This window comes from Vicugna pacos, chromosome 23 (genome assembly GCF_048564905.1).
Source record: "Vicugna pacos chromosome 23, VicPac4, whole genome shotgun sequence".
NCBI lineage: Eukaryota > Metazoa > Chordata > Mammalia > Artiodactyla > Camelidae > Vicugna > Vicugna pacos.
The window spans coordinates 15,663,217-15,680,481 of record NC_133009.1 but is presented as its reverse complement, the minus strand read 5'-3'; the positions used below and the strand labels follow the sequence as shown (position 1 = coordinate 15,680,481).

The 17,265-nt window shown below is 36.0% G+C and overlaps 1 long non-coding RNA gene across 1 annotated transcript in view; it reads left to right on the top strand.

Moving 5' to 3' along the window:
• The window catches only part of LOC140688742 (uncharacterized), a 41,348-nt gene extending 35,295 nt beyond the window's left edge, over window positions 1-6,053 (top strand). The window contains exon 3 of the long non-coding RNA XR_012063525.1: window positions 5,958-6,053. This is a non-coding gene — a long non-coding RNA (uncharacterized lncRNA). The remainder of the gene's footprint in view (window positions 1-5,957) is intronic.
• The last annotated feature ends 11,212 nt before the right edge of the window (window positions 6,054-17,265 follow it).

The following is a 17,265-nucleotide window of genomic DNA, read 5'->3' as shown; positions in this document are numbered from 1 at the left end:
CCATTTCTTTATAGTCTGAAATTCATCCTGTAATATCCGCTTCTAAGAATTATTCACTGAGAGCTTTTTCTGAAAAAATCCCGAACTATGAATATCACTATGAGTTTTCTTATTTTCTCTCCTGTTGCTTCTCAACAAGTTGGAGATGGTGTTATAATAATCAGTGATTGCAGGGCTATCATACCAACACCACACATGTTATACATTAAAATAATACAACATATGTTTGTTTCTGTAAAAGGAGAATTTTACTCTTCATAGTATTCTATCACATCCCATTATATGTGGATCTAGCAAAGGTCAAAGTTTTCAAAATAGCAACTTGTTAAACTTAATAGTAAAAGCTACCCTTATTTACATGACTCAGTTGAGAAAATGTTTGGTATTACACCATACCCTGAAGGTTAATAAACTAGGGCTGAGTTAGACCAGGGGGAGAAGATAAATTCCAGAGTGAAGCAAGTAAATAGAGAAAGAATGACATGAGAAAAACTGTCATCAGATTAGAAAATAATCTCTTTGGTTTTCAAGGAAGAAAGAGAACAATAGGGAATAAAAAGAGTGTATAAACAGCTGCAACTAGAAATAACACAATAAAGTGTGTAACTAGTATCTCAGAAGCCATATTGCTTTAATTTTACACAAAATAGGAAAGGAAATCAAGAAATAAGGAAATAGGCAGGTGGATATAGCTCAGTAGTAGAGCGGGTGCTTAGCATGCATGAGGTCCTGGATTCAATCCCCAGTACCTCTGTTTAAAAAAAAAAAACAAACTGTAAGAAATAAGGAAGTAGAGAAATTGTGGGGTGGGGGTGGGGATCATGGTTTAATATCCTAATTTTATTGATAAAGATAATTTAATCTCACCAAATTTTTTTTTAATGCTGCTGGATGGATTTCCTAGCATTAGTTACAGGATTTCCTGAGTACTTTGAATATAATGGAAACTATGTATTCTTAGCACGTTTTAGGTATGTTTTGTGTCCAATATCTTTTTCTACTTCTAATAAGAGATTTACTTTTATGGAATTAACCTTTTCCCCCTCAGATGTAATCTGACTGGACAGTAATGAGCTTTGTCCTCTCTAGCTAAAGGTTGAGCACCTTTTGAATGTTGAACAAGTACTTGTCATTTGTTCAATGTTGAACAAGACTCTACTCTGTCTGGGCTGTGTTCTTGTTGACCAGATTTTTAGATTTGTAGTCTTAGTTACAATTAGGTATTTCATACAAATTGTTCCATTTAGATGCTTTTACCTTGTAATTTGATCTTGAACGAGGAGACAAAGGGTTGGACTTTATTCATTCCATCAATGACGCTTTAATACCCTAACCCAGAAAGTTTCTATATTTCCTACATTTTAGCCATCAAAGATTTTTCTTTGGTTCCTGAGTTTTTCTTAGCCTTCCTATAGGTTTTGTGATCTCCCACTGATCTTCCAGTATATTCTTATTTCTAGTTTTTAAAAAAGCCTGCCAATCAAGCATGGGACTTCTACTTCTTCCTTAATGTTATCTAAGAGTCTTGATTCCTCACTGTCTCTTCAGAAATGGTTTATGTACTTAACAACAAAGAACTTCAGCTGATACATACAGCAGACTTTCCAAATGTGATCAGAGGGAAGCCGTCCATTTATTTATTCAACAAAACTGTAACAAATACTTACTATGTACTAGACACTATTGACAGACATTTGGATGATAAACAAGCAAAACTTGGCTCTTTTCCTCAAAGAGCTTATAGTTTTCCGTATCATAGTGGCTAAGGAGTGTGTTAACATTCTGGGAAGAATTAGAAACCGGGAATGTCAAAAAAGAATGCATAGGGAGTGGCAGGAAGACTCTGGGGTTATAAGGAAAGAGGATAAAGGTTCTATGGCTAATTAATGGTTTTTTTTTAATAAAACGAACTATGTATGTAAATACTAATAAAAATAAATGTGTATTTATATATCTAATTATTTCCCAGATATGCTCCAACTTTGTTTCTGGTTATCAGTTCTTTACTTCAGGTTGTCATTACAAAATGCCGTATTTACTAGCTTCCTCTAGTCCAGTGATACCATTAATCTAGAACCACCCTTCTCTCTACTACTCCTAGCTCAACTTTCACACCATACTGCTTTCAGCATTGTCTTTCTACTTTGCAAACTGTTCATAATCAGTCCTCTGCTCAAGATTTTTCAGTAACTCTCCATTGCCTTTCTAATACATATCTGACATGCAAAGGACTTTAATAATATGACATCCACCTGCTTATTCCAATTTCATACTTTGACACTTTCCCCAACATACTTGTGTTCTATCCCTTGGAAATTAATTGAAGTTCTTGATTTTATCTTGCTTTTACTGGCCTCCGTGACTCTCTTAACTTTCATTCTTTGGATTAAAAGTGAGATTCAGTTAATATTATTGCTATATTTAGTAACCAAACCATAGACTAACTGTATATAAAGAAAAAGGATATAAATTCTATTACATCCAAGAGATAGAACTCCAAAATTATCCATTGCTATATTTATTAGATAGACTTACAAACCCATAAACTAGGTATCACATGAAACAAGCCTCACACAGTACAATCTTAAATATCATGACTTCAAATTCTGTAGTAAACTTCATTGCAACCTATTAAATATCATGGAAAATTTAGGCAGTATAAAATTTTGTTGACTGCCATTTTGTTTTCAGATTACCAAGCTTCAAATCACTCACTTGTCAATCAATCTGTAGCAAAGGAAGCAAGAATATACAATGGAGAAAAGACAGTCTCTCCTGCAAGTGGTGCTGGGAAAACTGGATAGTCATATGTAAAACAATGACATTAGAACATCCCCTCATACCATAGATAAAAATAAACTCAAACTGTTTAAGGCCCTAAATGTAAGTCCTGAAAGCATAAAACTCCTAGACAAGAACATAGGCGGAACACTCTGACATAAATCATAGCAATACTTTCTTGGAGCAGTCTCCCAAGGCAAATAAATAAATAAATGAAAGCAAAAATAAACAAATGAGACCTAATTAAGCTTAAAAGTTTTTGCACAGCAAAGGAAACCATACAAAACAAAAAGACAACCTACGGAATGGGTGAAAATATTTGCAAATGGTGCAACTGACAAGCGGTATCATCTTAAATGACACATTAAAAAAAAAAACTAACCCTTCTCATTTTCAACTCATTTCCATCCTTACTATGTGCAGATACACTATCTTGTTTAATCTTCCTGAGAATGTAAATCAGAAATGTTCCAAAATGCATTTATTTTTCTTACAATAGGTCCATTTTAAAAGGTGGCAGTTATCTGGTCCTTCTGAGTGATCTCTTTCTGAACTGTGGCTTTCACTGTCTCTGTAATAGCAGTCAGGGCTGGGAAGGAAAGCAGCCCTAGGACATGCTGCTTTTTCTTAGCCTTTTCTAACAAACTGAGTAAGTTAACATGTATAAATTCAGGATTTAACAAATGTTGAATGTTATGTTGAAAAGAAGGTCAAGATTCTTTATTGTGTTTTAAGTGTATTTCTACCATTTTTTTTACTTATAATTTAATTGACATAAATTGACATAAAAAGAAAACAAACTGTTTTGACAAACTCCAAAGTAACTTGAAGAGATTTTATGCTTTTCAAGTTACTTACAGTAAGATCAGAAAAATCATAGTTGGGAGGGTAAATATCATAAAGCTTAATGCCATGAATAAATATAATTTTCTTTAAGAAATTAAACAAGAATTTATAGTCTCACAGTTAAAGATTTAATAACTAACACTTAAAAGAATTTCATATGAATAAACTACTTATTTTTATGAGTGTAATCTCATGAGAAAGGATTTTTACCTCTAAACTGGAGAAAGTGTTTATATTCTTAGGTTTTCAAATTATCTGTCATGTAAATATCTTTTAGCTTTTACCCTTATTTGTGTAAGATTATCACAACTAGTTCAGTGCATTATAATTTTAATTTTTAAATTTCATAGTCCAGTTTCTCAATCTGATAAAGTTCATGTTATTAAATTTTGTGTTCTCTGATTCATTTTAATTAAGACCGAACAAAAAATTGTGGGCTTAGGACACTTCTACTCATTTCAAAAAATTTCTGTGAAAAATTAATAGTATGAAGCTTGGCACAAATGCTGATACATAGTAAGTATTCAACAAATGTTAGTTAATATTATTTTTATTATTCTTATTTTCTTAACCTTGCAGAAGGTAGCCTAAGTAGAAGTTAAACAGTTTCTCCTTCAATGTAAATATTTTTCTGTTCTAGACTAAAAGAAGAAGAGAAAATGTTACTTTCACAGTAAATAGACATAATTTTAGATACAAAGCTTTTACATTTGATTGTTTGCACTAAGAATAAGCCTTAGTAGCAACAGGTTCTCTGTTTGTCCCATCTATCCATGGTATCAGACACGTATCTTGTAAATTTCCAAGATCTGCTGATGTGATCCAAAAGCTGATTTACAGAAGCAGACAAATAAAAGAATGAATAGTCTCTCCTTATCTGACACGTTTGACAACACAAAGAACATGCTGTGTTTATGGTGACGGTGTAGAACTCTGTCCTTCATATTTACCGTAAGGGCTTAAATGATGAATCAGCTTTGATGCATTATGCAATAGATAACACTCTCAACTTACTGCATTTATTAAAAAGAAGCCTTTCTTACATTTCAAGAAATCATATTTGTTTTGATTAACTACATAGGTACAACTTTATATCAGAATTTAATAAAATTCTCAGTAAGAAGGTGAATTGTCATATGTGAAAATCTCCCTTTGGGGACATCAAGAGGACGATGTGTTTTTGAACATTACTTCCTCAGAACTTTTAGAGAAAGTAACACATTCCTGTTTGTTCAGGGTTTCCTTTGTGTACTTTTCTTGAGATTCACATAGATTAGGTAGTCATGTGTGTGTTTAGCAATCATTTTTATTTTAAGACCAGCCCTATAAAAATTGACTATTGACTCTCAGATGCTATACAGACAGCTTAGGATGTTACCAGCTCACCTTTGACTTCTTGGGACAAGGGGTTCGTTTTTTTCCCAAGACAGATATTTGAGAAATTGTGTCAACCATGTGTTTAGCCTGTTAAAGGAGGTTTTTAATTAAAACAATGGTCAGATGGGCTTATCTTCTCTTTTCACTACTCACTTCATTACAGGGTGTGATCCTTTCAATGTAACATATAGGATTTATATCTTTCCCTGAATGTTTAATGAATTAATTTTATCTTTTCTTACATTAATCTCAATTTTTCATACCAGTGCTAAGTTGCAAACTTACTCATTCTGAATTTCTATGTTCTAACCTCAATTTCAGCAGTTAAACAAGTTTCTTACGGCTTCTCAAATTGAGGACATCAGTTACCTTCTTACATTTCTGTATGGCTGGTCCTTTTATTCCTCTTTCACATGCAGTGAAACCTCTTTCTTTTATCCTTAGTATGAAACACAAACTTAACCTCCATAATTTAGGCTCACATAGCATCCTTAACTTTTTCAAAGTGATTATTAAAATTATAATTCATACATTTCTTTCAACAAATACTCATTGAATGTCCATTGTGTGTCAAGTACTAATCTTGATGGACTCAGTACGGAATAAAACATTCTAGTGGGGAAGACAGAGAATTAACTAGGTAAATAGGCCAAGTGTACTGTATGTTACTTAGTGAGAAGAATTAGGAGAGAAGGAAAGAAATAGAATTAATTATAATTAATTATTTGATGGATGCTTGTCTTCCCCATGAAATTCAGAGTCTGTGTTGGACTTGTTCAGAGCCATCTCTCCAGGTCCTAGGACCTGGCATACAGTAGGTGCTCAGTAAATATTCACTGGACAAAATATTTTCGCTGCTACAAAACTCCTACTTTTAAAACACACAGAGAAAAACATTTTGAAAAAGTTTGGATTCATTGACAGCAATGGTTATGTTTATTATTTTGTTCTAGCCAATCAAGAAGAGTGTACCATCTTTACAGGGAAGGTTCAGAAAGAAGGGAAGGAAAGGAAAGTCAAGTCCTAGGAAGTGCTGGCACAACACTGGGAGCTTTATATCCACAATCTCACCTAGTCCTTTAGCAACTGGAGCTGAAAGGTATCGCTTCTCTTATTTTAAAGATGAGGGACTGAACTTTTTTTCAAAGGTTTATTAAAGATCATCCTTTAACTAGATTAGCAATTTCATTTGTCATTTCCTTCTTCAGTGTGATTTCTTGCTAGGTAAGTTTTTATCTCTGAACTTTTCAATTAAAGCTATGAAACTGTTTCCTTATATTTGGAATCCCCTCTTGTTTTCAACTTGAGAAACGTTCCTGTAGCATCTACTTTAATTAAAATAGAAAAGTTAGTAGTTGCAAATATGAACACATAGATAACCCCTGCTCTCCAGTATCAGGCAGTTTCTCTTCTGAATAGTAATGTTTGATCCATATTTTCACTAGTAAATTTTAAGGAGTATAGCTTGAAACCAACTTTTCTCTATTTTTCTGATTAAGTTACCCATTTTCATACCCGGATTAGGAAGCTGTACTGTAATTGAGCATTGTAATTATATCACACTGTTGACTAAGGTAAAAAAAAAATTGGCAGGATTGAAGAAACCATCAGCCACAGAAAGTGTATGGGATTTCCCCTAATCTCACATTATTCTGCATCATTAACGTATACAGAGTTCAAAGAGTTGATGTGTGAGGTCACTTTATAAGGTAATAATTTATGTGAAATTGTACCTAAAAGAATAAAGAACATTGGAGGTGATATAGGAGATCCTGGAATTTTTTAAAAGTAAGATGTCGACATCTGGCTTTAACATGTGAAGAGGTTAGAGTTAACAATCTATATGAGTGGTTTATCATGATAGTGGAAGTGATAAAGTAATACAGGAAGTATGTGTATAAACATGTTTTACTGACATTTACTTACATACCTGAGAAAGTGCCAGGATTTTTTTGTTTTTTGTTTTTAGGGTTTTTGGGTTTTTTTGTTTTTTTGTTTTTTGTAGAGTAAATACCCCATAGTATGATTTGGAATTGAAACTTTGGCTTACAAAATAAGTAAGCCAAATTTTTAGCAGACTTTGGGAGAGGAACTGTCTCCCAGGTTCCTTCGTAGGGCCAAGAACCCTCAGAGGTAATATGCTCAAAGCTATGAGCTCTAAGTATGAAAGGGTCATGCTAAATCATTTCTTTGTATCTCTGGCTTATGGAACAGTGGCTGACCTATAGTAACAACTCAATACATATTTGTAAAGTTAATGAATAATGTTACGTGATCCAGTTGTTCTCAGAGTGTGCTCTGGGGATCTCTGGGCACTCATGAAGTCAAAGTCATGTTTGGATAAAAGATTCATTCAAAGTACAAATAGACCAATAGATTTTAATGTAATAGTATGAAAGTTCATTAATATGGTTTCAGAGTGTACATTGTAGCTCATCTTTAAGAAACATTTCTCAAGTTTTACTGAAATGTCAAAGAAGAATATGTGCAATTATCTGAAAAGGCTATTGAAACAACCCTTCCCTTTCTAACTACACATCTAGGTGATACATGTTCTTCATGTTCTGTAACTAAAACAATATATCACAATAGATTGAATAAAGAAGCAGATTTAAGAACACAATTATCTTTTATTAAGCCAGGCATTAATGAGATTTGAAAAATATAAAACTATGCCTCTCTTCTCACTAGTTTTTGTTTTATGTAAAATAATTTTCATAAAATATGGTATTTTTCATAAAGTATGCTATTTATGCCAACATTCCATGGATTTATTATTTTTATTTTAAATGAATGAATAAGTACATATTTTAAATACTTTCCTGTTTTAATTTTAATATAATAAATAAATATGTGTTCCACATAAGCAAAAGCATTTTTAAAATTACTCTATTTTTAAAAGCGAAGAAGGTTCCTGAGACCAAAAAGCTTGAGAACTGCTAATGTAAGCCCCAATGATTTTCATGTACGTTAACCACTGACTCAGACTCCTGGGAGTTATATCTGAGTCCTCATTTCTTCTCATTCTCCACATATAATCAATCATCAACACCTGTAGACTCTGTCTTACATTTGTTCTCCTCCACTGTTCACTGCATCCATTGTTACCGTTTTGGTCCAAATCAGTAAATCTCTCTGTGGATGACTGTATTAGCCTCCTAATGTGTATACCTATCTCTACTCTTGGCTCCAGAGAGTTTATTCTTTATACAGCAGCCAAAGTGGCCTTTCTAAAACATAAAGTAGATTATTTCTCTATTTAAGACATTTCAATGACTTCCCATCATCCTTAGAGTAACATCCAAACTTTCCATCAGCTACTTGGTTCTGCATTACCTGCTGACTTCCGACCCCATGTCCTACCACTCTACTCTTTTTACACCATGCTCCAGCCACAGTGGGTATTTGCTGTTCCTCAGACTGTCAACCCCTTACCATGATTCAGGTCTCTGCTCCAATGTCACCTCCTCAGAGAATGCTTTCTTGATCATGCTTACCTCCATGGCCCCCTATCCCTTGATTTATTTTTACTCTCTAGACTCTTAAACATTCATATTTTCTCCACAGCATTTATCACTATCTTGAGTTTTATATTTATTTATTTTTATCATCTGAATCTCTGCACTAGACTGTAAACTCCATGAATTAAGAACTTAGTCTTGTTCATGACAATATTCCTAGTATTTAAACCAATATGTTTGAACTAATATGCACATAGGAGATTCTCAATAAATATTTATTAAATAATGATTTTTTTAAATGACACACAAACAAAGCCATAAATGTTAAATGAATTGGGACATGGTTAAATTAAATGCTGGTATACCCACCTGTGTCAGTCAGAATCCAGTCAAAAGAAACCACAACAGTAATATGAACAGAGAAAATGTGATATGAAGAATTGTTAACCAGTAAAAGGTGGTTAACCAGTAAAGAGGGGAGGAGAAAGTTCTAAGACATATAGAAGTAGCAAATATGGAAAGAGTTTACTATTCTCTGGGCTAAAGGAAGATGGAGAAGGAAAGAAATAAGAATCTAGAAGCGCCCTCCTCCCTCTGCCCAAGACTGAGATTCAGCCCCCTGGGGTGGGTGTGGCTGCCATAGGAGCACACAGCCTACTGGTGGCAAGAAGCCTGCTGAGGGTGTAGCTACAGCTGGTCCAGAGGACAACCTGCAGGGTGGCAGGAAAACTTGTCAGAACATTGAGGAGCAGAGGTGAAACTGTGAGCGCTACTAGGCCTCTCCCAAGCCCATCAACTGGCTGCCATGCCAAAAATACCACTCTGGAAACAGGAAAGGAAGACCCTCCTGCTCTGACCTTGTGCTATCCCTCCAGCACCCTCTGTTGACAAAGCCTAAAACTGAGCCAGCTGCCCAAAGAGAAACTTTTAAAAAGATGGTTCCAAAATCACAAAACAGGGTGAAGAAGGGTGGATTTGGACATAAAAGGCAAATGAGTTGACAACTGGCACACTATACTGTGGAAAGATCATGCATCTATTAGAAAGAAAGTGTTATAAAATATATAGAGCATGTTTCAGCTTGAGGGGGCCACCTCACCAATATGCTCTTACTTTTGTAGGAACAAATGAAAATAAGAAGCATATTCAATCCCCAAACTGTCAGCTGCATGTATACCAAGGGATAGAGTTAGGGGACAAAATGGGAGAGTAGTCATTTTATTGTAGACACTATTGATGTATTGAATTGCAACAGCGAGTATATGTTATATGCCTAGAAAATGCCTACAAAACGTGGCAGACTTCATCTTTTGCCAACGCTGTAACTATATCCCCACCCCACCACCGTATTGGCACGGTCCTAACCATGTTGGAAAGCACATCCGCCTCCTCTGAAAACATCCTGCTTGATCTATGAAAGTCAAAGTGATCACACTCTGACCCAATTTTGACCAAAGATACATAGTAGTAATTGGCTGGAGAGGGGAGGATTCTGAGAAAACTCTTTGTTCTTAAAAAGAGATCCAGGGAAAGAGATATCCATTTTTCTGCCTTTAGACCACTTGTATGTGAAGATGTGCTGCTCAGAGCTCCATCAATGTCTTGTGACCGTGAAGAGAGCTAGCTCACCCTCTGAGCACGAGGAAACTGAGAGATGTAAGTACTCTGTATCTTTGATTATTCATTTAGCCACAGATGTAACCATCTTCTTACAGCCATGTGGCTTCTAGACTCCTTGCTATGTGAGATAATAAATTTCTTTAATGTAATTCACTTGTAAATGGATCTTCTGTTACTTGAAGGTGAAACTTTCATCTCATGACAGGCATGCATATGGGCCTTTTCTGTACATTGACTGTACAAATAGAGCTTATTTCATACTACTCTTTCACTCTGAAGGTGAAACAATAATAGGAACAATGATAGCTGGTATTTAGTGAGTGTTTTTTGTATATCTGACTCTGTGATAAATGCTTTATTTATTTTTATTGAGGTATAATTGACATACAACAATATACATGATTCCACTGTACAAAATAATGATTGGATATTTGTATATACTGCAAGATGATCACCGTAATAAGTCTAGTCAACATCTATCACCATACATAGTTACAATTTTTTTCTCGTGATGAGGATTTTTCATATTCTGTTAGCAGCGTTTGAAAATATAATACAGTATTATTAACTATAGTCACCATGCTGTACATTATGTCACCATGAATTATTTATTTTATAACTGGAAGTTAGTACCCCATTCATCCATTTTGCCTACCCCCAACCTCTAGCATCTACCAATTTGTTCTCTGTACATATCTGTGAGCTTGGTTTTTATTTATTTTTTTTTGTTATTTGCTTTTATTGTTTATTTTGTTTTGTTTTTTGGTTTCCACACATAAGTGAGATCGTATGGCATTTGTCTTTCTCTGTCTGACTTATTTCATGTGGCATAATGCCCTTAAGGTCTATCTATGTCCTTGCAAATAGCAAGATTTCATTCTTTTTTATGGCTGAATGCTTTAAAGGCTTTAAATATGTTATTTCATAAAGTTCTCACAAGAACACTAATATGTGGTTTATTTAGTGCTTGGGTTACGTAGTTGAAAACATAATCTATACCTGTCCTGACAGGGCTCACACATCAGTAAATAGGCAGATGAACACACTATATTAATACAGTATGAGAAAAGTTGAAGTAGGCCTATGTACACCTCCCTGTCCAGCATCTTTTTGGTGGAATCATTTCTCCCATTCTCAGTTTATGGTTTGGAGGCCAATGACCCTACCCACTACCCTAGTACCTACAGTGGACATGTGACCTAGGCCTGGCCAGCCAAGTTATCTTGTTGTCCTAGCCAAAGTGATTGTTCAGTTAAACAGACATGTGGCCACAGTTAGGTCAATGAGAAACCAGCCTAACATTTTTGATGGAAATTTTAAGGAAGCAGCTGGCAAGCTTCTTTTCCACCGTGTAGTGACAGCCTGTCTGAGAATAGGACCAACATAGAGAAAAACAAAGATAAACATGGAAAAAAATACACAGACTCCTGAGGACATTGGTTAAGCCATTATATTCAACTGTGCTTTAAAATTCACTTCATGAGCTTTCCACTAGCTTTTACTTAATGCATTCCCTGTGGTTCTCCCTTACCTATTTTTAAAGCTGATTTGGATTCAGTCTCAGAATTTGTGAACTAGAGGCCTGGTATAATGCATGTAATAAGATAAGCAAAGATCTACGGATTCCTAAAGGAAGCTCAGTTATTTCAGATGTAGGTTATTTTAACTAAAAGTTCAGATAAGATAAATCTTGATAGAAGTGAAACTGAGATGTTTCCAAAAAGAAGTAATAATTAGCAATGCTGAGCAGAAAGGTGGAAGAGGAAAATAATGGGAAAGTGTGGGAAGAGAGAGAGGGACATGTTTACAAATCTAGAGTTGTGGAGAGTGGCCAGATCTCAGGATGCCTGTGGAGTTCAAAGAGAAGATAAGACTGGCAAGGCAGGTCCCAGGGCCAGATTATGTAAAGCTGTAGGTTTGGCTTCTATCTGGAAGTTGATGGAGAGTTACTGATTTGTGTATTAGAACATTTATTGTGATGGCTTTGGGGAAGTTATACTGGGAGAGATGATACTAAAGGCAGAGGTGCAGTGAGTCTATGACAGGAATCTAGATAAGAAAAGGAAAAGCTCTAAATGAATACTTGAAGATGGACTTAATAAATAGAATTGGCAGGATTTAGCAATCAATGGATATGAGAAATGAGGGAAAGGGGGAGAAAAATTCTAGGAAGACTCCATGTTTTTTTATTTGAGCAACTGGATGATGCCATTTGCCAAAAAGGGAATATAGAGGATAAGAGAGTTTGTGGACCCACATGACAAGTTCAGACTGGCACTCAGGGGACAAAGGTCAGTTTAGACTCAGGTTAGGATGCCATCAGGCAGAAGTAGTAGTTGAAGCCTTGAACAAAGAAGAGATGACCTGGATAAATGTATAAATGAAGGAGAAAGAGGGACCTGTGATGGAATTCTGGGAAGCATCAAGTTTTAAATGATGAGTCTCCAAAATACACAAAAAAAAGGAACAGGAGGTAGAAAGAGAATAGGAAGACTGTGATTTTGCAGAAGCCAAAACTAAACATTTCAAAGAAGAAGTGGTGAAGGGTGGTGAAATGTACAATGCCAAGGTATTCAAGTGAGATGCCTGAAAATTATCTCTTGGATTTGGAAAATGAATGGTCATTAGTGACCATCACTAATAATTTCGTTGGAGTGATTGGAGCAAATCCTCTAACTGCTATGGCTTGAGAAGAATATGAAAGTGAGTAACTTAAGAGAGCACTAAGATGGTTTTAAAGATGGAGGCCAATGATTGTTCAGATACTAGAAGGAGACCTAGAGATCAGGGTTTCCTCTATCTGTCTCCATGTTTGTCTTTTTGTCTCTGTCTCTCTCTGTCTCTCTGTCTCTCTCTCTCAAGTTTCTGTGGGAGAGATTTGACTTGTTTAAATGCTGTGGGACAAAAGCTGGGTGAAAAGAGGAGCTAATGATAAAGATGAACAGATCTAAATGGTGAAGCAAGTTTCCGAGAGCAGGCTGAGAGTTTACTCTTGGACCAGAAAACTTCTCCTCTTTTATTGAATAAAAGAGATTTAGACAAGCCCCAGGGCGGAGCCAGATACATGTTGGAGGGGAGGCAGGAAGTTGCTGCACTGGATTTCAACTTGAAGGAATAGCACTTTTTAAGATCTGCTACTTTATTGTGATGGTAATTACAGGCAAAACTTAAAGAGTTTTTTTTTTCCTTTTCAAAGCAAGAATAAGTTAAAAGTTATGTGAGATATTTTATGTTCAAAAGTTTCTTACAGAGATGAAGTAATGGCAGGAGTATATTATAAAAAGAAGTTTTAAAAAATTCTAACGTGATAAATGAGGCATTTATCTAGTAACATCCAGGACTGATGAAATTATTGAAAAATTCTAGAGATTGATTCCAATTGGCAGCTAACTAGAAGAATAGAACCTGAGAAGTGAAATTTCATAAAGTATGCAGATTTCTTCCCACAAACATAATTAAGCTTATTATTTTGAAATAGACTTTGGGAACATTTGAGGGACTCTATATCCTTTAATAAGAGTGAATTGTTGCCCCTAAAACAGCCTTTTAAAATTACAGTGCTCTGAATGAGAGAAGTCTGTGATAGTTTTGACTAAAATCGACATTACTCAGCCTCACTAGTAACTTTATTCATCAGACATGATGACAAATAATCATTTTATGTTAAAAAAAAAATAAAAAATCCCCAAATTAGAAATCTATGCTCTCATTGGGGATATTCAAAAAAATGCAATACTGGTTTAGTTGGCAGTTCTTAAAGGTATATGTCAAAATATTTTTTAAGTTGTGATTGGAATAGAGATAATACCTAGCAGTTTCTACTTTCATGAGTGTTCACACTGATTTACTTAAATTGTCAATTCTGGTATGCTTGTTAAAATCATAATTTATTTTTTAGTCATTTTTGCTGTTTATTTTTAAAGCATTCATTAAAAAATTTAAACTATACAGATGTATAAACACATGCTTTGTAAAAATTCAAACCATATATGTGTGTCTGCTTGTGTATATATTTTTAAAGAGTGAGAGAGAAGCATATATTTTCCACTTAATATTATATTATCAACACAGTTCCATATTATTCTATCTCATTTTTAATGGAAACATAATATTCTATGGTATAGATTTGCTAAAAATTATTTAATCACTCTTTTGTGTTATTAAAAAATTAATATATTTTCACTCTTAAAGAGTGCCTGGCACATAGTAATCACTCTGTGTGCTAGATCTTATTAAAACTATTGTTATATTTTATCGTGATTATTACTAACACTGCAGATGAGAAAACTGAGTATCAGAAAGATTAGGTGACTTGAACAATGCCACACGGTTAGTGGAGGAGGCAGAATTGGAACTCAGGGCTTTGAACTTATAATTATGAGAGGTCATAGCAGTACCTTGTGTCAATTAAAGAATGGAGAAGAAATAAAAGAAGAACATGAAAGAAAAAGAAGTCTAGTATTGAAGAAAAAACAATTAACTGCCTGGTGGAGCAGGAAAGGATTGCGTTTGAGCTGCTCTCTATTTCCTTGAGACTAAAATGAGGCTGAGAAAGTACATGTACATCTACAGTGTTTTGAAATAGGATAGAGGGCAGTGGATGGGCTTGTCAGAGTTTGGTGAGAAGGAGAGGAAGTTGATTTGGTTTAGGGGACTTTAAAAAGTTTGGGAGAGTTTTCTGGAAAATCAAATAGGGACTCAGAGGACCCTGTAGGGGATTAGAAAAGATTCCTGGATTTGGCAGCATCTGTATTGTGTGGCTGGCAGGGTCCAACGCAGACAGGCCGTAAGGCGACAGTCGGGGGCGGGGTGGAAATCTACAGGCAAGGTTTTAATGAACCATTTTTGGGAACATACACTTTATATGAAGTATTTGTAGAAAGTTGTAGTTTCCAGATTTTCACAAATTAGCTTTTTAAGATAGAGCCATTGTGCGTCTCTCTGTGAGGAGCTGGTTGGGTTCCAAGTGTGGTTCTGCAGAGTTTGGCAGGTGAGACGCCTATGACAGACGAGATGCCTCTCCCAGCAAGCGGGGTGCTGTAAAGGAAATGCCTGCCATCTGTGCAAGGGGGAAGTGGTTGAGTGATTGAAAGCAGTTAGGGGCTTGTGCAATGCAAAGCCATTGTCACAGAAAACTCCAAATACGTTTTAATTTTCAAATGCTGAATTACACGCAGGATTGTGCAAGGGCAGTCTCAGAAGGCTCCTGGACAGACAGCCATAATCACCTTCATGTACCTTGATTCCCTCTCTCTCCGAGAACACATGTGGGACATTTTAAAAAACCTTTCCCCAGGTGATGCAGGAAAAACGGATGTGGGGCGTGAGGAGGGCTGTGTCCCAGGTCTCAGCTGAGTCCCTGGGACGTGCCCCGCCAGGTGTGGGTCCTTGGCTTCACTCAAGAAAGAATTCAAGAGCGAGCCACAGTTGAGTAAAGCCAGATTTATTTGGAAAGATATATACTGCATAGAGTGTACACTGTTTCAAAAGGCAAGAGAAAGGCCATGAGGTGTGGGGGTTGGGTTCTCAGGTTAAAGTAAAAGTAGGTACACACTCCATAGACAGAGTGCGGGCTGTCTTGGAAGACGAGGGAGCGAGAGAGGCAGCAGCGAGGTGTGATGTTGCCAGCTTTTTAAGGGGTCGGTAGCTTCACATGCCTAGAAGTGGGAGGACTATGCCAAGTGCCCTGGGGAAGGGGCTGGGATTCCCAGGAACTGGGCCACAACTCACTTTGACCTTTTGTGGTTAGCCTTGGGAGTGTCATGGCGCCTGTGGGCATGTTATTTGTTATGCTAATATGTTATAATGGGCATATAATCAAGATCAAGGTCTACTAGAAGTCAAATCTCCTGAGATCTTAATCCTCAAGGCCAACTGGGATTAGAATCTTCCACCATTTTGGTGTTAATTGCTGTCCTTCCTTGAATGGCTGAGCCCTGCCCCCTTCCCTCCTGTCTCACAGGGACAAAGAGGAAGGATTTTGTCCCTGAACTTGGCTGGAGTTATTTTCAATTATTTTTCTGATTGTAAACTCACTCATTTTACTACCCTCTGCCACTGCTTATAAAAACATTTTGGAATCACTTTATAGAAGCCTTGTTTGAGTGGTGCCTCTCGAAATAAACGTACTTCTTTACTAATTGTAATATTTTATTTTTAACCCTCCCTAATTAGGGGCATTTAATGTTGTCTGCCCTTTTTGGGATATTTGGTAAAACTGGTATGCTATTTCTATTTTAGGGCAACCTCACTTTCAGTTGCTCAGCATGTTTATACAACCTACTCTATCTGTGCTTTCATTAACAGAAGCCAGAACTGCTCATATGTTCCCACAGGAGATGCCAGGTCTCTTCTAGCTCTGGTCCTAAATTTATACGCAAACAAACCTGGAATTTTTCAGAGTAGACCGTAATGATTCTTACAGATTTTAAATCCTTTCCTGAAATTCCTCGTCTACAAGATACCAAAACAAACACTGATGTAGTGAATCAGGTAAATGGTTTAACCAGAAAAATTCACTTGATTGCAGTTTTTACTTTCAAAATAATGAAAAGTTTTGACAAATTAAGACTCATCTTATGTATTTTGAAGTTTTAATTCAAAATCACTGAAAAATTTCTGCCTAATTGCATTTTATATAATTCACTATAGTTGTTCATGAAAACAGGAATTTTTCACTTTGATGCAATATGACTCAATGTATTAACTTCTTTTTGAAACCATTTATTTGATTTTTTTTTTCTCCTAGAAGTGTTACAGCAGGCAGATAGCTAGATATGAGCAGAGAAAGGGGGACACAGACCAAATGACAGGAATTGGGCAGAAAGGAGGGGCACAAGCTAAATGCAGGTAAACATACATCATGTAAGCACCAGGGGTCCCTGGGCAGAGAAAGAAAAGCAGGAATCTTTGGGCTGATAAGAGGCCACACCTTTTGGCCTGGAGACCAACAAAGAAAGGTCAGAAAAGGCAGGAATTTCCAGTGTCCAAATGTAACCTTTTGATCATTATGCCCTCATTTCAGTAAAATTAGCCTTGCCGTTCAGAAGTACCCATCATGCAATGACTCCATGACACTTCTGATCCAGACTAAATAAGGACGAAAATCCCTCCACCCTTTGGGAAGGTGGAGTTGGGATGATAATCAGGAAATACAATCCCAAGCCCTTCCCTCCTCAAT